Genomic DNA, 26,472 nt, shown 5'->3' on the forward strand with positions numbered 1-26,472 from the left:
AAGAAGGGTAATAAGAAATTAAAAGCAATGCTTTCTAGGAATTAAACTTCATCATAGATAATATACATAACTACTAATCTATGTATTAATTTAGAGAATTTTGTTAATAAAAAAAAGCAAGCGAGCACACTTTCTTTTAGAGATGGATTGTTTTAATAGAAAACTTGCCGAAATATATGGCATTTAAAAAATATATCTGCCATAAATGAAGCAAAGGAACAGTTAATTATTGTTTCATTAATGTGCTATTTGTTTCTCCAATGTATATTACAGTAAGTCAATCAAGAAGAAAAAAAATTGAGAACACATTTAATTTCATTTTCTGGAACTTGAAAACAAAAAAAAACATTTGTAGTGGAATTTAAACATTTTTAATAGCCAAATTAAAGATCCCATTTAAAGTGGACATGAACATTGAAATTTATTTACAATTTAATGCCAGAATTATCTTCATTAGGTCATACCATAGGTGACCACCAGATGGTGGTAGAAGATTGGCTAATATTAATATTATTTGTACACTATTGTGTTTGGCAATGTTAGGCTTTGCTCCTTTCAGAGCCTTTCTACCATAGCCAAATGTTAGAAAATAATTTTCAAAATTTCTACTAATACAAATTTCTTATAAATATAACACTGAGATTTTGGGGGACCTGAAGGCTATTGGGGTTTTAAAACCATATATAAGAGGAGTAATTCTTAGCCATCTAGTTAAACAGAGAAAGTAGTTGGGAGACAGGTTTAAAAGGCAACAATTTATTAAATTTTCTACTATCAAGTTTTAGAAAAAATATACTATTTACATGTAGTATATATTTTTACACCATATATACAGACCTTGTGTAATACAATTCTTCATAAAGCTACTGAAAGAATCTATGATTATTAACCCACCAGGATTAATCATAAGAAGATAAGAACTTTGAAATGACATCATTGTCCCATAAATGATTTAATATTAATCATTACATAAATATTTGAGCCTTGCTTTTAAGTACATAATTGACTTGTAACATTTTCATATTGGAGACATTTCTCACCTTGACATTGACCTATATAATTCATAATTTATTCACTCCATACTAAATTGTTATTACCTTTACAGACTTATTCGTATAAAATTTTAAATGTTTCAAATATTGCACGATATAAAATTTGAGCTTTTGGAAAGATACTTTTTTCATTTGCCATTAAAAATTCTTTAATATATGCATTGCTATTATCAATGACAAAACAAAATATCTTTATGTAAGCCTTTTGACATACATCTAATGCACTGTAGAGTAAATGATTCTTTGTTCCTTTGTCATTTTATTAAGTACTTTAGTAAATAGGGCATTTCAAACTTTCAAAATGGGTCTAATTTTTTTTTTCAGTTATCTATGGATCATCATTTTCTCACACCTATCCACTTTAGTGAGGGTCACTGATTAAAAAAAAAAATAATGTCATGAGATGATGACAGGTAAGATATAGTTTGAAAGTTGGGCATTCAACACTGTCATAAATAAGAATCATTTACATATATAATATACTTTAATGAAAAATTTAGCATCTAATTGTAATGAGAATGTGTCTAATTTCATTTTACTTAAAATAGCTAGTGAAAAAACAAAATTAATATATATTGTCATATATTTTTGATACAAGACAATAGATAAGAGATTCAAGAAAACAATGCATATTAAAATATATTATCCCACTTCAAATATTTATGCTTAATTAGTTAGTACCCTAAGGCCTTGGCAAAAATATCATACATTTAGTTAATCTATTAAAAATGAAATGGGCTTTTCTGCCCATGGACGCCGCCGAGAAAGCATTGTTGAAGTCTCTGTTGCTGCTGCCGTCATGTCTAAATCAGAGTCCCCTAAGAGCCTGAACGGCTGCGAAGCTATTCATTGGAGGGCTGAGCTTTGAAACAACTGATGAGAGTCTGAGAAGCCATTTTGAGCAATGGGGAACACTCACGGACTGTGTGGTAATGAGAGACCCAAACACCAAACGCTCCGGGGGCTTTGGGTTTGTCACTTATGCCACTGTGGAGGAAGTGGATGCAGCCATGAATGCAAGACCTCACAAGGTGGATGGAAGAGTTGTGGAACCAAAGAGAGCTGTCTCAAGAGAAGATTCTCAAAGACCAGGGCTCCACTTAACTATGAAAAAGATCTTTGTTGGTGGCATTAAAGAAGAAAGACACTGAAGAACATCATCTACGAGATTATTTTGAACAATACGGGAAAATTGAAGTTACTGAAATCATGACTGACAGAGGCAGCAGAAAGAAGAGGGGCTTTGCTTTCGTAACTTCTGACGACCATGACTCTGTGGATAAGATTGTCATTCAGAAATACCATACTGTGAATGGCCACAGCTGTGAAGTGAGGAAAGCCCTGTCAAAGCAAGAGATGGCTAGTGCTTCATCTAGTCAAAGAGGTTGAAGTGGTTCTGGAAACTCTGGTGATGGTCGCGGAGGTGGTTTTGGTGGAAATGGCCATTTTGGATGTGGAGGAAACTTCAGTGGTCGTGGTGGCCTTGGTGGCAGCCATGGTGGAGGTGGATATGGTGGCAGCGGAGGTGGCTACAATGGATTTGGTAATGATGGAAGCAATTTTGGAGGTGGTGGAAGCTACAATGATTTTGGCAATTACAACAATCAGTCATTAAATTTTGGACCCATGAAGGGTGAAAACTTTGGAGGCAGAAGCTCTGGACCTTACAGTGGTGGAGGCCAATACTTTGCCAAACCATGAAACCCAGGTGGCTATGGCGGTTCCAGCAGCAGCAGTAGCTATGGCAGTGGCAGAAGGTTTTAATATTGCCAGGAAACAAAGCTTAGCAGGAGAGGAGAGCCAGAGAAGGACAGGGAAGCTACAGGTTACCACAGATTTGTGAACTCAGCCAAGCACAGTGGTGGCAGGGCCTAGCTGCTACAAAGAAGACATGGTTTAGACAATACTCATGTGTATGGGCAAAAAAACTCGAGGACTGTATTTGTGACTAATTGTATAACAGGTTATTTTAGTTTCTCTTCTGTGGAAAGTGGAAAGCATTCCAACAAGGGTTTTAATGTAGACTTTTTTTTTTTTTGCACCCATTTTGTTGATTGCTAAATGTAATAGTCTGATCATTACGCTGAATAAATGTGTCTTTAAAAAAATGAAATGGGTCTATATTTAAATTAGTTATTTTATAAATGTAGAATAAAAATGAAACATTTTTGTCTTTGACCATATCCACCATTATGGCTAATGCTTCTTTTATTGATTGATTTTATTCTATTTTCTCATTTTCTCCATCAGTGCCTTCAGATGCTTCTAAGACAGGATAACAATTGAGTCCTGTACTTAAATAGCTGCATGTTGAATCCCGTGGACATTTCAAAACATGAACCAATGGTCTCAAGTGCAGATCATTGGTTGTTAGGCTTGTTAAAGATCAGTTGTTAAATGCTTGGATTTTAAAAGTGTAATGGTTCTCTTTTATTGTTTTTTTATCCAAAAAAATAATAATAATAATCTAAAAGGAATGCGTAGTCTTTATATCAGACAGCAAGCAGTTTAAAGCTGAATGGCATTTGCCCTATTTAAACTGAGTGTGTGTCTCCAGTTCCTCAGAGTGCTAACATTTGGATTTCTGGACATGATCCTACATGCCAGTTACCATTTATTGTAACAGTGCCATTGTTCTTTCCTAGAGCATTAAGTTCTTTCTCTGTCCTCCTGTCTCTCTCAAAGATGGGGAAATGAAAGTAGATCAAAGAAACACAAGTGGCAAGAAAAATGAAAGAAAATATTTGTGTGAGTGAACAGTATTTTTGTGCACTTAATTAAAGCCAAATTATCTCTCTGTCTTCTGTAAGAAGAGAAAGCTGTGATTTCTACTTTAGAACCTATCCAACATGATACCATGCTTTAAGATTCACCTGTTACAAGAAAATTGCATTGCTACATTTTCATTTCCCATGAAGCAATTTAAGAAATGGTTCATAAATTGCTGCTGGGAAACTCAGGGGTTACAAGAATACTTTTGCATATCTCTTGGGATTCTTGGACTCTGTGTAGACTGCTATCTTTTAGCTCTTATTTCAAGAAACATACATGCATTTCATTGGTAACTTTCTGAAATAGATTGTGGTTAGCTTCCTATGGACAAAAGTATACTGGAAAATTCCAGGTACTATAGCAGGAAGATGAGCTGCCTTGTTTAAAAAATGATGCTTTCTCATTGCAACAAGATATTCCAAACGTTTTTGAATGACAAATGGAATTCATTATCTCTTTGTTTATCTCTGAAACTTTCAAAAACTGCTCCCCCTATGCATCCAGAGCTCAATCCACAGAGCACTACTAAATAATCCCAAATAATCCCAGTCATGACATGTAATTACACCTTTAAGAAATTTGTTTCTTATTCTTGGAATCAAGGACACTTATGGACTTCTAACCATCGTTCAAAATCCATTCAAAAATTATCATCCTCCAAAGTTATTGGTGTTTCACTTCCAAAAGTTAATTATTTAATCCTCTGTGTGTGTACAATACTTTCTGCATAATTCTTATTATATATCTTCTTGCAACATAATTACTACTTTAATTGTCCATTTCAAATTTTACTTTTTAAATCCGAAGTACTGGGCATAACATGGCACATGGAAAAGTTTAATAAACTTGAACTCTGGTAAAAAGATTAAAATTTACAACAGTTCAAGTATTAAAATAGATTTGGAGAAAAGTTAAATAACATGTAAAATCCATATCCTCAAATTTTCTGCTCATATTGGAGGTATATACCTTTTAACCTGATTGCCTGGCTATGAATATTGAGTATTTTCCCGTTTTCATCTTCAGGTTAAGTTTCTTAATACTTGTTTCATTTTTTCCTGAAATGAGGATAGCAATAGTTTAATCTTTTAAGATTATCAAAATTGAATAAATTAATATATGTATACATATATACATAATATACACAAATTCGCATTATATATAAATTGATACATATGTATAAAATTTCATATATAACATAGAATAATGTTGAGCAATAATGCATGTCTACTTCCTTCCCTTTCTCTATATCCCCATCCTCTACCAGCAGGCTTGGAGCCTCTGGGGTCTGATTGAGCTCACTCACTTCCCTGCCCTGGGTATGCCACTGAGCCTACATCAGAACTGTTCAAACCAGAAATCCTATCTGTCCTTATGGGCCTAGGCATATTATGAAACTCAGAAAAGGAGTTTTAAAAAGTCCAATAGTTTCTGGGGATATGTCAGAAGAAATGAGGCAAGGAGCTAAAGAATCAGTAAAAGAGAAGAATGTAAAGAATATAAAAAAACAAAATTTTAAATTTAGCTGAAAACTAACAAAATCATGGGGAATTTTAGCTGTAACTATAAAAGGTTGTGAGCCTTAGGTTTTTCAGTGATGCTCAGTACTTCGAATCATGGACTTGGGAGGCTTTTGAACTATATGAATTGCAAACCAAAGACTTGGATTTGGAGTTCATTGTTGAGTCAGTGACTCTCAGAAAATTTCGTGTTTAGAATATGTACCTCATAAATAAATACTACCTTACAGAATCATGTAGTTTATACATGAGACAACAGAGATAGAAAAGCCAGGAAAAGAACTACTTATCTTTACTAATTTATATATCTTACCGTTGTTTCATTTACATTTGCAAGAAATATTACCGATAACTAGAGAAAGAAACACACCCTTACCCTTCATTCCTCACCACCTAATATTTTATTTATTGTCTCCATCCCAAAGCAAGGTCCATTACACTCCTCTGTGTACAGTACACTATCTTCTGAGTAGACTCTTGGAGTTTTGACCATTTGACCCCCTGAATCTAATTAATCTGAGTAGCATACAAGAGTCTCTCCTATAAAAAATGTTTAAGGGTTTTAAGATCCAGAGTAATATAAATTAGATGAGCACTGTGTTTGTGGGGCGGTAAAACTAAAGCCATTTAACTCTGTACATTTGCTGACCTTTGATCTTGCATTTGGAAGGAAAGTACTACTCAGAGTCTGATCTTCCAAGATTGAAATGGGTTCACTGAACCCTTTAATATTTCATTAGAACTTTTTTGCTATGTTATATATATCCATCTTTCAAAAGGTGAGAATGATTTTCTTATGAGTGATTTTAGGACAGGTGCATACAAAATTGTTTTTTCTAACTTTTATTTTCTTCAAAGTATTTTTATTTCCTTTTGGGCCTGATGATAATACATTACATTCTACCGTGAAGACAGAAAGTGATGCTTGACTTGAGACAATATTTATGAGACAAAATAGAAGTTCTAGTAGGAGCTAACCTTCATTTATTGATATAAAATATTAAAGCCTTTATTTTCAAGCATTAAATTTGAAAGAGGATCACAGGATACCAAATAAGGTCATTAGAGGCTGATTTATTTTAGAAAAAGATGTTCTGAAGGAATGCAACCTGAGATAACCTGTATTCATTATCAATTCTTTAATCATTAAAACCAATGTTTTCAATGTCATCTTGACATTTTATGTGGCTATCTATATTTGACCAACAGAATAAAGACTAATTGTTGAATTACATGGACACATTTATTTTAGAAAAAGTATGAATTATCAATGTATTTAAATAATTTTTAATATTAAATTGCAAAGACCAAGGAAACAATTGAAACATATGCACTATCATTGGTGTCATTCTCTATGATGACTTAGTTGTCATGTCCCACATGTAGATTCTAAAGACCTTCAAAAATTGATAAAAAGTATATATTTCTGCAATACAATTTCAGATTTTTAAAACTTTTTTTCTACCTCCATTATTTTCCTCTGAAAAAAAATGACATTATGCATAATTATGCCAATTATTAATCTTCTGGTGAATAATAGAAACTAAAGCAAGTTCCATGCCCTAAAATAAATTACTAATGTAGTAAAATTCAGGCAACTTTGTTTGATTCATGGATGGATCCAAGAGGAAGTAATTTTAACAGTTTAGTTTTGTTCCTTCTACCCAATCGACTATTCTATTTCTTAAACATTTAATATAGTCTAATATCAAAGCTGGCAGAAATAAGAAAAACAAAATAATCTGAAAAATTTTCCTGATTTTTCTCATTGATTGTCATGTCACACTTCAGTAAATTAATTAAAATCAAAGCTTCTTTTGGGATCTGTAGTGTGCTGACTATATGTAATAGGGATAAATTTATTTTCTATGTTGGTCTTCACTTATTTTTTCCAGTAATTTATTCAGCAACCATTTCTTGGGTGGCTACTATGTGTCCAGAATTATGCCAAGCACTGAAGAAACACAACAAATTGAACTGTCAAGGTCTCTTTTCATAGAACTTATGATAGAAAAGTGAGAGAAAAATCAAACAAGCAAGCACTTTACAGTGTGAAAAATGATAAATGGAATTCATTGTTGCTATGGAAGAAATGACAGTTGGGGATCAAAAAAGCTTGACCAAAGAAGGAGACTGCTAGAAGACACCTAAAGGCAGAGCAGGATATTAGAAGGCCAAAATTGTGGCACATTTCACATAAAAAAAAAAAAAACTCCCTTTCCCCCCTACACACACACACACACACACACACACACACACACACACGCAAATCAGCAAGTGGGAAAAAACAGAAGTATGGCTTTTTAAAATTCTGGATTTTTATGGAGGGATTAGGGAATGCAATAATCAAATACAAGTTCATAATTATTTCATCTAATTTTTAAGGCAGAAAAAGAACACTCAGAAAATCAAGAGAATATATCCTTCCACTCAGATAATAGATACAAACATATAATTTTTGTGTTTATGATCTATCTACTATACATAATACTTTGGATATCATATTGGGATTAATATAATTCACATCTGTCTATCTTTGGTGTTGTCATGTGGAACTAAACAATCCTTTCAGAAGTATAGCTCTAGGCTGATCTTTGAAAATAAAAAAGTTACATGTAGAGGGGAAAAGTGAGAAAAATGAAAGCAATAAACCAAAACTCTTAGAAAAAACCTGGGATGCTGAAATCAAGATGAGAAGTTTTTATTTCATACATGTTAATAATACTTTTTTTTTTCAAACTAAAGACAACCAGATAAAGAACCTGTTTTATCCTCTGACTTCCGCTGTCTTTAATTTTTACAGATATATAGAGATATATGTCATAAGGGACTGATGGAAAAGTTCTTATTAGTTTTGTTTTATTATCTACATTGTGTGATATTATAATTATGATTTGAGGGATCAAGTATTATAATTTTGTATTTTTATTGGTTTAGGAATTTCCAAAATTTATTTATAAGTATATATCCAGTGTTGGTAAGAGCCCAGTGTACATATTCCAAAGGCCATCTCTATAGAGTTTTTAGAGTTTCTTTGCTTTATAATTTACATCTATCCATCAGGCTTATTATCAGGCTGCTTTGGTTTTACCTAGGGCTGCTTCTAACCTCTGTTTTCAAGACCACTGGAATTAGACAATTAAGAACATTAGTATGGTTGATGGTCTTGTCTGTAGGAATGGTAATAGGCTTCAGAAGATTAATAGCATGAGTGGAATTTTATAATGGAACATCTGCAGAATAGTCATTAAGCATATTTGTCATGGTAATTTTATTTGTGGTTCCTATAACAGAATTCACAGTATTCAGCTAATACTTGAAACTGACCAAATATGTATTTGAAACCTTGTTCCCCCATGGATATAAAGTGAGGGCATTCATATTTGATTTATGAATAATTCAAACACAGCATAATTGACCATTTTAGCAATAATATTACAATTTCATTTCACCTGTACTGTGCCATGTTCTGAATTTTTAACAAATGCCAATACTCTTAACTAGCTAATTAATATTGTCCATCAATAATAAAATTATATGAACTCATTCATTCATTATAAATATAAATCAATATTTCTTAAATTTTGTGAACATTTTAACAAAGGAAATATTCATTAAATTTGAATAATTTTTCTTCTGCCATCTGGTATATAGATAACAGTCCTATTAATTATAAGATACATATGGCTCATATGATACTTTCAAGTTCAATGATGCCTGTTAGCAGGTAATGCAATGAAGGTCTTCATTTCTATCTATACCAGCTGATGTCTAATGAATACATTGCATATATTCAGCTACAAATAAAAGGAGTGCCCTTACCTTAATACGTTATTTTTCTTCTCCATTCCATATGAGAAGCTTTTTCTAAGTGCAAGAGAATAACTGTGGATGTACACAATCTCTCATATTAATACAAATCCTAATTTTTAGCTTTGATTTTGATTTTTGTACATATTTATGACTTCCCAGAGGGACTATGCACCATTTTCCAACACTTGATTCATGTTCTTGGTGGATTCGTAAACTGTTTCATTTTGCAGAAGATATTTGAATTGGGTTAGCCTCAGCAGTGGTAGGTAGAGAATCATGAAGTAATTGGGAATTTTGTTGGGGTGCTGAGAAGTTCATTATGGTAGGGTGGTTCTATGAATGATAAATTAAAGAGAAGATAATATTAAGGCAATAATTTATGATACAAGTTGGGGGATGAGATTAGCTTTTGAGCATTGGTATTTGCCACATCAATAGAATTTTACATTAACTTGGAGATAATGGGAATGATTATAAAGTAAGGTATTAAACAATTTTGTAGCTATACAAAAATAATGTCATTTAGAAAGGATTAGTAAACACAAGAAGTTTTAGGAGGTTTTTGAATATTATGAGATAATAAGTATAAAGTGATAAGGGACAATAAAGACCTTCTAAATAGGGGTTAAGGAATTAACAATTCTTATTGAGGTGGAGTAGACAAAGATTTGATCATGAACAGTGGAAAACCACAAAGAATGGGAGGTATATTAAGTGGTTGACAATTTCTTCATCTTAAGAGAAAGCGGTCCATCAATTATTATATAATAACTGAAATCATGAAGTGAAGAAAGTGCTTATGTGAGAGAAAAAATTTGTGTTGAATTCCAGTTTGTGATCCTTATATATAAAATACCTAAGAAATTAAAACACTAATATTACAAGGGAATAAGATATGGGGGAAAGATTGGGATGTTTAGATAATAATGACAGTCATGGGAATAAATGATACCATCCAGAAAGATTTAATTACTATAAAAAGACAAAGAATGTTTTTCTTTATTCCTATGATAAGTGCCATTGGAATTTTGATCATGGTTATTCAACTCTGTCAAATGTTTTTTCTACTTCTATTCAGATTATGATGTGATATGTGATTTGTCTTTTTTTCTGTTAATGTGACCTACCACATTGATTGTTTTGCACATTTTGAATCAACTTTGTATCCCAGGGAAGACTGCAAGTAGTTTTTTTCAATGTTAGAAAAACGGGATATTTACATATAAAACAATGAAAAGGGACCATTATCTTATGCCCTGAGCAAAAATCATCTCAAAATAAATCAAAGACCTAAACAAAATAAAATTATTAAATTCTTAGAAGAAGACATGAGAGTAGGAATCTTCTTGATATTGACCTTGTCAATAATTTTTGGATATTTCACTGAAAGCACAGGCAACAGAAGCCCAAATAAACAAGTAGTGCCACCTCAAACATAAAGCATTTGCATAGTGAAGGAAACACTTGGTAAAGTGAAAAGGCAACCAATGAATTGGTAGAAAATGTGACCCATTTATCATATAAGGAATTAATTACCAAAACACAAGGAATTCATATACCTTAAAAGAAAAAGAAAGAAGAAAGAAAAACCAAATAACCCTATTAAAAATAGGCAAAAGTCCTGACTAGACATTTCTCCAAAGAAAACACTAAAAACATAAGGGAAATGCAAATCAAAGCCACAATGAGATACCACCTTATATATATTAGAAAGGCTACTATAAAAAAAATACCAGTGGTAAGCATGACAAAGGGTGTAGAGAAGAGGCTAACTTTGTAATTTGTAAACTAGTGGTAAAAAGGGAGATTGATGCAGTCATTCTGGAAAATATGAATTTTCTAAAGAAGTTCAAAATAGAACTACCATATAACTGATTAAAATGGTTTGCATCTAAAAATGTTTTTTAAAAAATCTCGTGTGTTAGGCAATGGAGCAATGTTCAGAGGTGAAATGATTGGATTTTGAGGGCAGTAACCTCATCAGTGGTTAATCATCTGATGGAGTAATAATCTAAATGGAATACTGTATAGTATCTGCAGGAAGGTGGCTTGTGGTTGAATAAAGTAGGTCACTGGTGGTGTGGCTTTAGAGTCTACATCTTGTGTCTGTTTCCTCTCTGTCTCTCTCTGCTTCACTGTTGCCATGGGTTGAGCCACTTTTCTCCACTATGTCCTTCCACCATGATGTTTCTGCCTTGGAGCCTGCCATCTATAGACTAAAGCTCTGAAACTGTGAGCTCAAAATAAACACTTCCTCCTCTAATTTCTTCTTGTCAAGTATTTTGGGTCACAGTGACAAAAAGCTGATTAACACAATCTCACTTGTGGGTACATACCCAAAGGATACAAAATCACAACATAAAGATATCTTACCCCATGTTCATTGCATCCATATTCACAATATCCAAGATCTGGGAACAACATGTGTGTCCATTGACAATTGAGTGGATCAAAAACCCGTGACACATGTATGAAAAGGAATATTGTTCAGTCTTAGCAAAAAAACCTTGCTATTTGTGGCAACAGATGAACTTAGAAAACATATTTAGGGAGCTGAACCAGATACTGAAAGAAAATTACTATCTTATAAATTTAAAAAATGTGAAATCTTGAAGAAAAACACAAACAAACAAACTCAAACACATTGAAACAGAGAGTGGAACCATGATTACAGTGATTACAGAGAGGGCAATGGGAATGAAGGTCAAAGGGTACAAAGTCACAATTATGTAGGAGAGATAGGACTAGAGTTCTAATGTACAACAGGAAGACTGTAGTCCATAATACTGTATTGTATACTGGAAATTTGCTAAAACAGTAGGTTTAGGTACTTTCAATAAACACACACACACATACACACACACACACACACACACACACACACACACACACACACCGAGTTATGGTTTAGATATTAGGTATTCTCCAAAAGCTCCTGCATGAGACAATGCATGAGAGTTTAGAGATGAAATGATTGGGTTATGAAAGCTTTAACCTAATCAATACATTAATCCTTTGGTAGAGATTTACTGTGTGGTAACTGAAGGCAGGTAAGATGTTGGAGGAGATGGGTCCCTTGGAGGGTGTCCTGTCTTTCAGGTATATGTTTGATGAGCTCAGCCTATATTCTCTCTGCTCCCTGACCATATCTTGAGCCAGTTCCTTCTACTGCACTCTTCCATCATGATGTCTTGCCTGATCTCCAGCCCCGAGAAATAGAGATTTATATGAACTGAGACCTCTGAAACTGTGAGTCCCCACACAAACTTTTCTTTCTCCGAAATTGTTCTCATTTGGTCTTTCAGTCACAAAGAGCAGAAGACTGACAAAACATACACATACACACCCACAGGTGAAAGGTAACTATGTGAGATAATGGATAAGTTGTTTTGCCCTACCAAAGTAACTTCAATATGCGTATATAAATGAAGATATCAAGTCATACACATTAAATACATGCAATTAAGAAACATCAAGCTTAGGTAGATGGGTAAATAGCAGGGAAAGACTGTGGTAAATGTAGAGAGATAGTGAAGAAGTAGAGAATAAAGTTTCAGTGTGGTCACAAGGACTGGAGACAAGTGTTTAGAAATACAGTTAGTCAACATTACTAGAGAGTGTGAAGTCCATAAAGATAACTAAAGAAAGACAAGGTTAGTTGTTAGTTGTAGTAATTAGCAGGCAATTCATAACTTTAATAAGAACATTTTCAATGAAATTTAGATGGTTATGATTTAGTATTTATTTGACTTACCTGCTTTTAGTTACTAAGGATTTTCTTTTTCAAAAACCATTTTTTTCTTTAGAACAAACATATGGTAAATATATCCACTCAAATAAACTAAAGTATTTGAGATAGTTTAGATAGACACTTGAATTATTCTTACCCTATGAAGAACTTTTTTGTTCTGTTTAAATTTACCTATTGACTGTTTAGGATGATACAAATTATTTAAATAACAATTCAACCTTTTGTATGTTATAGTCAACCTGATAATTATAGAGTGTGAATGATGGAAGATATAAATAGGTCATTTCCTCATATCCCTATAATGTGGCAGAGCCAAATGATTTGTACGTACATTACCTTGTCTTTTAACCTTGCAATATTATTTAGCACTTTTATCAAACTAGCAGATGAATATAGCATATAGTACATAAACAAGATCTTATAATATAAATGCAGAATGTTAAGGAATAAAAGTAACTTTCAAATAAACTCTTCCAAAGTTGTTATATCAGGCTCAGAATGTTTAATTTATCTGATCAAGGGAATATATATAATAGAAAACTAGACCAAAAACCCATATTAGTGTCATTCATTTGCTAATTTTAAAGATGTAAGACTTTACACAAATTATTTCTTAATACTCCTTTGCACAAATTTTTATTATTTATCTTAAAAATACTTTGAAAATTTATATATTTTTTAACTTCCATTATTACAAAGTGATCTAATCTCAAGGCATCATAATTTTAAAGGAAGCTTAAATCAAATATATTGATCAGTAATGAAAAATTATCATTGCAAAAAAATTTACTTAAGCTGGTATTAAAGGTATTGGATTAGCTCTACTGTGCTGTCTTCAAACATATAGAGCAAGGGAATTCATCAGAAAAAGTTTCCCTAGAGTATAATTTTTGGTCACATTTCTAAGAGCAGCAAGAAGACCACACAATCTGCTCCCTTTATGGTTATGAACACAGAATTGCCATAGTATTTACAAATCTTTCATGAGGGGGTCAATACATCCTGGTTCTATCTCAATACACGGTCCAATGAAATAGTAAACTACTAAATAAAGAGATAGGTAAATAATGTCCAAAACCAATAATTTCCTTATTCCCTTCTTGTTCCAGTGGAGTCAAGGATTGTCTCCTTTGCTACAGTAAATTTTTGAGGATGAAATTCTTACTAGTATTTTATTTGCTGAGTGAGATCTGAGGCCAACCATCCATGAGAAAGTAGAAATTGGATTTTTGCTAAGTCTGTTGTACTCAGCATCAACATTACAGATGGAACCTATCGTGATTCAAGACAATGAGAGATTGACAGTTAATATTAGACTGTGAGCTCCTTGAGAAGTGAGAGTAGAGGGCCTGTGGTTGAGGACAATCCTTCAAAAGTTACCAAAAATCTTTGATGCATCTTCAGAACCTTGCCAATGTCCTCCTTGGCGTGAGCCCAAAGTGCCACTAGCTGGTTTTCATACTCATTCCCTCCAGTTTAGATACAGAGATATTCCCCAATACAGGATCGCTCATGAAGTCTAGGACTAAAACTGACTTTCACTCACCAGGTCACAGATCCTGAGAGATGATTGTGTATTGATCCGAAATGATCATACAACCACCCAGGGACTGTGTAGTGACTTTTTAAACAGCTTGAATCACAAAATGACTTGCTTCATATTTTTAACACAGAGGCACAGGTGCGTAAAGTACAATTTAAAAAAAAAAAAGCAGTTTCTATTTCACAGTGATTCTCCAATCTTAAACAAAAAGAAAGAAAAAAACTAAGAAAAAACTATGCTTCATCTGACATTACTTCCAGTGTCTTGCTCAACTCAGGTCTGGAAAGATATGTAAACATATGCAAAAAAAGATAATTTGCAGATCTCAATGCCAGCAGTTTGTGAGCAGACTCCCCCAGTATCAGCATTAGTATGATCTTCCCCCTGTTATAGGAGTGAAACTCCCTGCATCTATTGGGTACCTTGCTTAATCATTTTCTCTGATTTACAGTTTTATGTCCTGATGTTACTTCTTTCTCCTTTAACTTTCCTAATTTAATTTATAAACACAACTATGAATTCTTTTCTCTCAGTCCCCATTTCAATAGGGACTTACATTAAACAAAATACTTCAAAGCAGTCTAAAATGCACCAAGTTGTGTGATGCAATCATTGAAATCTTATGACAAAATACTTCCTTAGTCCTGTTCTGTAAATGATAGAAAAATAATTTTAAAACTATTTTCTTAAGCTTAATACATTCCTTATAGTCTCCTTCCTTCCTCCTCTCACCCTCTCTTTATTATCCTTCCTTAGTTATTTTTTCTCTCTTCCTTTTCTTTTCAGTTAATCAGATTCCACAAGAGCAATTTTTGCCCTTGGGTCCAATTGTGGTAAAAACAAATCTATGTTCAAGCAGTTTATTTTGGCAGAACTGTATAAGAGGACAAATAGTATGGGCAGGCAGTGACACTGGCCAGGCACAGTCAAGGGTCTGATGACTGCCTGCAATGGGCAATTTAAATTGTCAACTTGATTGGATTAAAAGATGTGGAAGAGTAAGAGGTTTCTCGGTATGTCAATGAGGATGTGTCTAGGAATGATTGACATGTGGGATAGCAAAATCACGTGGAGACCCTCCCTAAGCAGGGACAGCATCATCCTCGAGGATGGTGGCTTGAATGGACTAAAAGTTGGAAGAACAAGGAAGCAGCAGCGGTGCAAGCTTGAATCTTCGTGGTGAATGGGTTCGTGGTTGTTGCTGCAATGGAGGATATCATATTCTCACTCCTTCACTCTTCCAAAGCAGACTCTGCCAGTGATTCTACAAGGAGTTTTCCGAAGACTTCAGTCTGAGACTGGGATCATTGATCCCAATATTGATGCCTTTTGTTCTGAGGCATAGACTGCACAGCTACTGGTTCCTCTGGCTCTCCAGCCTACATCTGGCTATTATGGATTAGTTTCTGGTCATGTAAGCCAATCTAATAAATCCCCTTTTTACAGTCATACTTCCTATTGATTCTAGAGTAATATATGGACGTTTTTAGAGTTTGGGAAATCTTTCCTCATCTGTATTAATCTAGATCAGTTATCAGGTGTTTCTTTGATAAAAATAGTTTTATAAGTGCAAAGTTTTTAATATACATATTTAAAGAGTTTTGTCTGTGCTGAGATGGTCTTGTCTTTGGGAATCTTGGGGCCAGGTTGCATCTTGTTGCTACGTGACACAAAGCATCAATTTTTTTGTGGTACTAGGGATCAAAAATAGTGTCTCACACGTGCTAGGAAAGTGTTTTGTTACTCAGCTTTTCATCAATGTGACCAAAAGAACTCACAAGAACTTAGAGGAGGAAAAGTTTTATTTCAGGTTCATGGATTCAGAAGTCTTAGTCTGTGGTCAGCAGAGTCCATTATTCTGGACACAAGGTGGAAGTTATGGAGGGGGAAATCTGCTTATCTCATGGTAGTCAGGAGGCAGAGAGAGAGAACAAAGCAGCAAGAGAGAGAAGATATAATCCTCAAGGGCACTTGCCCAGTGACCCATTTCCTCCTGCCACATTCTACCTGCCTACAGTTACCACTTAGTAATCCATTTAAATTATTAATTCATCAACAGGATTATCAACTGATTAATTCATAATCTTTCATAATCTAATCATTTTACCTTGGAGCATTCCTGCCTTAATGCATGAACATTTGAGGGATGCATCATATCCAAACCATACCTATATGACATCAAGTAAGGTTATACAGAAATAAAGTAATATATTAAATTGACAGATAATATAAAATTAGAATGAAAGATATGCTGTAAATCTCACATTCTCCTTAAATAAAACAAAGGAATTACTCACATAGTGGTAAATCAGTCTTTAAGATATATATACATATACATCCTGAAATAAAATAAAGGAATTGATACCTAGATATCTAAACTTTCCTGCTTTGAAAATATATAAATGAGAGATTGATATATTCAAAATGAAGGAAATATTTATGATGAAATTATAATTTCAAGGGAAATTATTTAAGAAACATTACAAACTTTAAGAATACTTTATAGAGTCTATTACTCTCAGCTTCAAAACTTAAATCTCTTTTCTCTGGAAAATTCTAAATATAAATCTAACAGATCAATGGGTGATTTAATTGCAAAATATGATTTTTAAATTAATGATATATTAAAAATTTTTGAGGGTAGCTTTTAAAAATATGATATTTAAAATATTAGAGACACTGATATATACAAATATTAAAATGATTACACATAAGAACATGGGCTTTATTCACATGATTTCAAATTTTGTTTATGAAAATATAAATCTTTTTTCTCAATTTTTCACCGGTAAGTATGTTTAGAAGACATATATATGTTATGTAATATATACAATAACCAGAAATGAATGTTTACAGAAAGAAGGTAAAATCTTATTTTTATGCATTCACAGAAAAGTGGATCTTCTGGGATAATCAGATTCAAAATTCACATTGGATTCATTTAATTGGAACATTTTTGTCTGTCCCGTTATGAACTTCAACCCCTATTAAAATCTCAGTTACATTCTAAGCAATGTTAGATTTCTACCAAAAAAAGAGAATATCCCTTTATATAACACATATTTTAAAATAAAATTCTAACAAGGACCACAAAAGAAATGCAAAGAGCATCATTAAAGCACTTTCCCTGGTCTACTGGGAGAATGGCAGGAGTATCTTTTTAGCACCAATTTAAGAAACAAATTTCCCTGTCTGGAGCACTTTCAGCTGACAAGTTACACATACTAGAATGTGTTCCTTGGCTTTTCCTCAACATGTCCAGAGTCAGATATTTGAAGGTTAGTATTTGGGGGAATGTCATTAACATTAATGACATTAAGTGTTTCGTTATATTTTTACAAGGGAAAATACAGTGTTTATGATTTTATGAGAAGTAGCCTTAAAATTATGTCATACAGTAGCATAGACTTTACAATTGCATGCCTTGGAGTTCAGTATGCTTTAGTAAACTATGAAAGGATTATTCAGTAATCCTTTCCTGTATCTTATAAAGATTTGTATCTTTTTAGAAACTTATTTGGAGAACACTGTTATTTTTATATTACCATGTATTTATAGAAATTAAAAACCTATAATTTTCAATTATACACAAACTTAAATATAAAAATTGTATTTAAAAGAATTTTTTTATTATTTAATTTTAGTTACAAATAACATTAGGATTCATTTTTATATACTATAAAAGCATGGAATATAATTTTCTCTAATTTGTCTCCAGTACTTCCTTTTCACTCCCCTTCTCCCTCCCCCTCTTCCCTTCCCACTACTCTGATCTTTCAGCTATTTACATATGTTTATATATATTTAGTTTACATATATATTTGTAACTTACTTATATAATAATTTACAAATATATTTAATTAGTTCCTTGTGGATGTACATAATGGTGAGATTCACTGTGGTGTATTCATATATGTGCATAGGAAAGTTAGATAAGATGCATTCCAATGTTCTTCACTTATTGCATCTCTCCACTCTCCCCCTAAATCTTTTTCTTCTACTTCACTGATCTATCTTCTATTTTGATAGAATTATTCTCCTCCTTTTTTCTTCCTTTCTTTTCTTTTCCTCCTTATTTTGGACTAGCTTTCACATATCAGAGAAAAACATTTGACCTTCAACTTTCTGGGTCTGGTTTATTTCACTTATCATGATAGTCTTCAGTTCCATCCATTTTTGCCAACAAATGCCATAATTTCATTTTTATTTGTGACTAATAGTCCATTGTGCATATATATATCACATTTTCTTTATCCACGCATCTGTTGAAGGACAGCTAGGTTGGTTCCATAGCTTGTCTATTGTGAATTGTGCTGCTATAAACATTAATGTGGAAAATTCCTAACCACAAAACCTGTACTACAAAACATGCTCAATGAAATATTTAATGGAGAAGAAATGAAAATATAAAAATGAAAACCAGCATACAGATGAATTATATGAGAATAATCAGTTCAAGGAGAAGCAAATCTAAAACAGTAGAAATAAAATGGTAGGAAATGATCATCTCTATCATAACATTGAATGTAAATGGTCTAAACTTTCCAATCAAAAGACATGGATTATAGGTTGAATTAAAAAACAAGAGTCACAATATGTTGTTCATAATCAACTCACCTTACAGACAAAGAGATTCACAGACCCAAGGTGAAAATATGGGAAAAATGCACCATAAAAATGGTAACTCAAGGCAAACAGGAATAGTTATCCTCATATCAGAAAATGTAGACTTCAAGACAAAATTAATCTGAAGAGACAAAGGTAACTTCATTCAGATTAAGGACATCATCTAACAAGAAGATGAAGTGATTGTAAATCTGTATGCCTCAAACCATGGTGCATCTATATATGTAAAACAAATCCTTCTCAAAATTAAGAATCAAATAGACCACAGTACAATAATCCTGGGTGCATTCAACACACAGCTTTCACCACTAGCTAGATCAACCAGACATAAACTATATCAAGATCCTTTAGAATTAAAAAATACTGTTAATCAAATGAACCTAATAAACATCTGTAGAATATTTTATTCATCAACAACTGAATTCACTTTCTTCTCAACAGCACATGCAACATTTTGTAAAATAAGTAATATTTTACTTATGTGACAAAGTAAATACTATCAAGTACAAAAATAGAGATGATTTTTACATCCTATCAGATCATAATGGAATGAAATTCGAAATTAATAAGAAGATAAAAAAGATAAACTAACACCTAGAGATTAAATAATACTCTTTTGAATTATGAACAGATAGCAGAAGAAATAAGGGGATAAATAAAATAAGTAATTAGAAACAAATGAGAATATCGATGCTATATACTATTATACCTCAAGGTCCTATAAAAATAAGACCAATGACACCAAAATCAATAGAAGGCAGAAAATTATTAAAATCAGATCAGATGTTTCATTGAGTATGTTTTGTAGTGCAGGTTTTGTGGTTATGAATTCTTTTGTATTTTGATTATTTTGGAAGCTTTTAATATTCTATAATTATTCTATATGTTTGGCACTTTCATTATAATGAAAAGATCTTAGAAAAAATGTAATTCTACTTGGAATGTATATGATTCTTACATGTGAATTTCCATATCATTTCTAAGATTTGGAAAATTTTCAAATATTTCACTAAAAAGACTGTATATTCTTTCATATTGTATTTTGGAACTTCGTCTGTTCTAGTCATTCTTAAATTTTGTCTCTAGATGTTATCCCAGAATTCTTGAATATTCTGGCCATGGTCTCTTAACATCTTTTCTTTATGATCAACTTTAGTTTCAAGATTGTATGGTTTGCATTCAAGACCTGGGAATCTGTCATCAAAGAGATCTAATATATTATTGATGCTTTCCATTGAGTTTTTAATTTTTTTTTTTCCTTTTTTGCGGTGCTAGGGATTGAACCAGGGCCTAGTGCCTGTGAGGCAGGCACTCTACCAACTGAGCCATATCCCTAGCCCTTAATTTTGTTTATTTAATTTTTTATTTCCAGGATTTTCCTTTGGTTCTTTTTCAGAATCTCTATCACTTTAATGAAATAATCTTTCACTTCCTGTATTTTCTCTCTAATTTCACTTCTTACATCTTCTTTTCGCTAATTGAGTATATTAACTGTGAATTTTCTAAATCTTTCTCTGAAATTTCCTCCACTGTGATGTCAATTTAGTTAGTTGCTGAAATGTTATTTCATTTGATTTCATTTGAATTTGGGACATTTAGAAAATATCCATAATTCTTTGACTTTGGATCCCTCCAGGAGTTCTAGGGCCCAGGAGTCCCTCCTTTAGTTGCTTTGAATCTTCCACCAACAGGTTTTGGTTTGTCAATTCAGGGGCCTGAAACTGACTGCTCATAGGGTGTGGTGCTGTGCTTATTGGTTGTTTCTATTACGCAGTAGTTCAGGATGCAGGGATCTGGGCTGTTACTGTGATTGTTATGTGTCACTGTGTTCTTGCTGCCCTCTACAGGATTCTTTTAAGTTGACATAGAACCTGTTGATTTTTCACAAGTGCAGGTCTTGTGGGTATGGATTCTCCATGGGTGATCAGTGGTTCAGAAGCATTCTTCCTGGCCAACACAACTCACTGGGTATTGTTTTTTACCATTTACAATCATGATCCAGGTACCTTCCCTTTAAGTTTCCTGATACTGAGACAACTTTTCACCGACTACTGCCATGATCTAAGGACAATTCCCATATGCTATAGATCCAGGTAGCATCCCACCAGGATGGCCCCACACAGACGGCTACCCCAGTTGGGGATACAGTCCTTCTAGGCTTCTTAGGACTCAGGCAATTTCCCACCATACTTCTCTTCAGCATTTGTGACAGCAGCAATCCTGACGATTTCCCTTCCTTCTGCTTGTCTAAAAGCTGCTTTCCCGCTTGGATCTGAGGTCTTTGTTCCTGACACTGAATTGCAGGGCAATGCTTCTGTCTCCCCCCAGGCTTCCTGTTAAGGCTATGTGGAGTGCTGGGTTAGATGAACACTTTCTGTGTGGGAAAGGATGCTGTGCCCTACTCCCTTGGCTCATGGTGAGTGGGAAGGGGTTTCGGTGACATTTTGCTAGTATTGATTCCACGAAGATTTCGTTTTTGATGGATTCTTAAGAGATCACACCGCAAGGTGGTCCCTCTGGTTTAATTTGCTACGTGGAGGTGGGAAGATGATGTGCTGATGTGAAGGGTGATTATTTAGCTGTGGACTCCTCAAAATGAATACAGAGCATGAGCGTGGCATGGCTTTCTATTCACACTTTTATCTTCAAACTGCTCGTTCTGTTTCAAGAACATCACTGATCCTGTCATGCTTTAATTTGGTCTGCTTTTCTTCCCAGATTATTGTTTAAGTGGGTGTGCTTATCTGTTTTTCCACTCCCTCTTTCTTTTTCACTCTCTGTTTCCCCAGCTGCAGTCTAGGTTTGGAGTTATGGAACTCTGTCCTTATTTTCTACTCCTGTAACCAAACATCAAGTTTTTCCAAGTCTCAGACTTTGTAATATTGGGTTTTAGAGCATTTATTCTGTCACTCACATCTCAGGTCAGCTGTTCCTTCTCTACCTACTTTTGTGTTATGGGGAGATGGGGAATCTCTGCTTAGCTCCATTCCACCAGCTTCTTTCATATTTCAGAATTTAATTCTATAATTAATAGGCATTCTTCCTAAATCAATAGTATTTTTCTGAAAATGAAGAAAGTAATTTTGCTTTTTTTTTTTTTTTTTTTTTTTCCTTATTTGAAGGATATACTTCTGTATTCCTTCTCTTCAATTCAAGTGGATATTATCTGGGTAATGATTTTCTTGATCTAGAAAACTATAAACAAAAAAGACAAATAGTCTTTCCCACTCACACATAATATCTGATAGAACAAAGAGAATAATATTCTCATCAACACTTGTCTTCTTAGTCTCTTTTAATCATAATGAGTACCAAGAATTTTTATTTTCTTCCATAATATTGAATTTTAAAGGGTTCAAGCCTGATTTTCTTAATGACCCCCCTATATCAATATTTCTGATTTTTTTCTCATGATTTGAGACAAGTAAAACATGTTTGGAAGGGATAAAACATAGCAGATGATGATTAGCCCATTTTTTTTTTTAACCCAGTATAGATTTATTTCCTTCCTTCCTTTCTTTCTTTCTTTCTTTCTTTCTTTCTTTCTTTCTTTCTTTCTTTCTTTCTTTCTTTCTTTCTTATCAGTTGCCAATGCTTGGGGCAATAATCTCAACCAGAGTTGGAATAGAGTCATTTGATATATGTGGTAGAAACAGTTATAGTGATTCTGCACTCCTCTCCCCAGATTCCCATTCACCGGTTATTCAGACACTAATTTAGATCCTTCCATAATGATGAAGGCCCTATTCCAGGTTGTAGACTGCCAACTTTTGATTGTATCCTCACACAGCTTAAAAAGATGGATTTCTCTGTTTCCTACAACAGCCCTAATCCCATTCATGTGACCTCCACTCTAATGACCTAAGTACTTTCTAAAGGACTCACTTCCAAATAGTTTTACATTGGGGATTAGGTCAAGGATTAGGACTTTCGAAGAGTATATACATTCAACCCACAGCAGGCTTATTAGTTCCCATTAATACTTTTTTGAGACTATGTTAAGTGTAGAAAAGTGATTTTCGGTGGTTAATATGAATGACAAGAGTTCATGATGTTAAGTGTGAACAATGATCTTTTCTCAATTCAGAGAAAAACACCAGTAATTTTACAACTGTTTATTGAAAAGTTGGCCCCTATTTCTGCTTGCTCTAGATTTTTCACTTAGTACCCACTCTGCTGTAAAATGTGAGAAGTCCATGTAATAATGTAATACCCTAGGGTTTTAAAGCATGATTACAAACAGATATAAACCTTTCCACTTATAAATTCTGCTGCAATAGATGCACTAAATTCTCCTGAGTTATTCTATAGGATTCATGTGTGCACATGTATATACATGGGTTCATGGGTATCATATACATGAACAATTTTCAGCCTTGTCTGCTTAAAGATAATGAGAAGTGATAACAATGCAGTTGCAATGAATATATTCAGGAAACAGATTTCAGTTTCTGACAAAAACTAACCAGCACTCCTTGCAGAAATAGCAATTCCAGGGCTGGGAAAGAAAGCATACAAAGAGAATCATCTGACAACTTTGATGCTTTTAGAAGAATGGAGGAACTTCAATAGAAAAACAAAATGTGATTCATATTTTGGACTAATCTGATTACTCTGTAGGAAAGAGATTTTTAGGGTAGTTAAGAGCAGAAACAGGGAAACCTGTTAGAAAACTATTATATTAAAATATATGAACAAAAGTGGAAGAAGTTATGAGAAGTGATCAGATTCTGGATACGTTTTGAAAATGAAGTCTAGGATGTTCTGATTACCTTGAGACACATTGTAGGTATAAGCATATGGTGGAGAGGGAGAAGCCAAACCAAAATCTCCTTGGATTTTTGGTCTGAACTGAGTCTAAATTTTCAAAAGATGGGATGGAGAAACCAGGGTAGAAGAAAGTGTTGGGGAAGAGATGAAGTCAGAAATTAAGTTGTACATGAGTTTATTTTGGTTTATCTATGAGCTTTGAAGTATATTATGAATTGGAAATGAGTCTACAGTTGCAAATAGGAATCTATGCTAAAAAGCACATTTTTGAGTCCTTAGCATATGACTCATTTGACTACATGAGAATGAGTCATATCATCAAGTGAGTTTTTTGGAAAAGAGTTCTAAGACAGCCTTAGGACAACCTATAGTTTAGACTCATAGTATGAAATACAATTTGACCTAAATTTATTTTTCTAAGTTGTATTTTAATACTGATTATTTCTGCCTTTAAATGTTGTACCCCATTTGTGTACTATAAATCAAAATGTAGTCTGTAAAACATAAATAAATAAATAAATAAATGATTTAAAAAAATCTAAACTGTAACTTCATTAGGAAAAAAAAAAAAAAAAAAAAAAAAAGCAGAGTACTTTCCCTAGCATGTATGAAGCACTGGGTGTGATCCTTACCACCACATAAAAATAAACAAATAAAATAAAAGCATTCTGTCCATCTATAACCACAAAAATATTTTTTAAAAAGTACAAAGTATGAATACTTAAGGGCTAGTAAGACACCAGCGGTGCTAGATTTCTGGAGAACAAAGTACTCTAATAACTATTCCTTGAGCTCCAAACAACTAGAAAAGTTCTTATAATTGCAAAAATTAATTTTTCCCAGTGTGCAAGGGTTGAAAGCACACATCTCACTTCACATCTTGTTTCTGCTTATATACACAATTTTACATTATATTTTATGACAAAACTTTGTCTTTATTTAAAATAATAACTCCTCCTATATTCTAGCAAAATTTATTCTCCATGAATATGTACAGGATTTAGCCTGTGTTTTTAAATTTGATTTTGTCATAGCTGTGTAACACAGAATTTGAGTAGTCCATCTTCAAATGAAGTGATAGAAGAAGCCATATGGTTTAAGAGGTCTTTTCATAATCTCTAGACTGGATTTTTAATTATGCTGCTCTACCACCTTATCTTGGGTATTTTTTGCAACTCCTTCAAAAGTCATTTTCCTAATGTGTAAAATGGGGTTAATAATGATACTTAAATTATAGGGGTAATCATTAGAGTTTTGGGAGATAACCTACCTATAATATTTATAATGCTTAATGAATATTAGAAATTTATCATATGTAATCTAATATCATCTCTGACATTACTATATAGCAGTCATACATTCAGGGAATATATCACTCCCTTTTAAAAAATACCTGGCAAATAAAACCACTGTGTGAGCTTTACTCTGATTATTGTTGACCTTTCAATATCCAGAGAAGAAGCTATCCATCTCCAAAACTCACAGGTAAAATTATTTTAAAATGTGTTACACTTTTAATTATGCCATGTGTTTTTTCAGTGATTATAAACAATTTCTAAATATAATTTATTTCCTCATGAAATTTGTAGCTAGAATATGACATTTTTTTAAAATAGTAAAAGTTTTCTAGTAGTTTTTGTTGTTTTTATACTTGATAATTTGTGAATAATTAGAACTTAATGAAAAGATTTCATGTGTTAATAATTTATTGCTTCTTATATCATTTCATTTTTCTTAGTTGATTCCATATTTCAAAATTTGACATATGCTTCTCTGTAAACAAAGATTAAGATTTGCAGTTTCATAAAATTGGATAGCTGATTTGAATTTCTGGCAGACAAATATTCACAAATTGATGTTGAAAATGCTGCTCTGCAAAATTCCCAATTCTACTTTTGGCTGAAATCTTTTTTTTTTTTTTTCTTTAAGCATTTTTCATTTTTTCCTCTCCCTGGTGTTTCTGTCAAATTTGGAGTGTAAGACTAGTACTCAGGGACTATTTCAAATTCAAAAAATTCACATGGAAAAGCAATTTAACATTTTAGGCATATTTTTCTGCACTAACAAATATCCATAAACTAAGATAACACTTTTCTGCCTTGCAATGTATCAGTCTGCTTAAAATGTTGATTAAATATGATAGTGTGGGTCCTTCATTAAAGGAGACACTTGAATTTCATTTTGGGCTCCACTGAACAATCCTGAATGCCACTCAAAGTGACAGGTCAAGTCTGCTCATTTTACTTCAGCAAATTTGCAAAACTATCTTCTTTCTGAGATGATTTTTTTTCTTCTTCTTCTATTTTTTTTTAGTGAAAGAGACTAAATGGGATGAAGTCAACTGTTTGCTGGCCATTACAATACAACAGCTCTCAACACATCCTTCTGCAATCCTTGAATGCATGAACTTCCTGGAGTTTAAGCCATCTGATTGATTAATGAGCAAATGAAATTCTGATATAAAAAGAAATGACAATTTGTGTGTATAAACCAGAGATTGAGAAACCATAAAAGGCTTTTAGTGTCTATGTTATGACATGGACTTTGGAATTAAGCAGAATCGGAGTCAGGTCGTGACCTTATTGCTTATAGTTTGACCTTGGAAATATTTAAGTCCTGAGTTTC

The 26,472-nt window shown here is 33.1% G+C and overlaps 1 long non-coding RNA gene and 1 pseudogene across 4 annotated transcripts in view; one reads left to right on the forward strand and one right to left on the reverse strand.

The window, feature by feature from the left end:
• The window catches only part of LOC306658697, a 284,777-nt gene that overhangs the window by 179,647 nt on the left and 78,658 nt on the right, over positions 1-26,472 (reverse strand). The gene's annotated exons all lie outside the window — the stretch shown is intronic.
• On the forward strand, positions 1,852-3,044 carry LOC306659166 (heterogeneous nuclear ribonucleoprotein A1-like; annotated as a pseudogene). Its single transcript has one exon. The product of its transcript is annotated as a heterogeneous nuclear ribonucleoprotein A1-like (transcript).

Source organism: Sciurus vulgaris (assembly GCF_902686455.1).
Source record: "Sciurus vulgaris genome assembly, chromosome: 4".
NCBI lineage: Eukaryota > Metazoa > Chordata > Mammalia > Rodentia > Sciuridae > Sciurus > Sciurus vulgaris.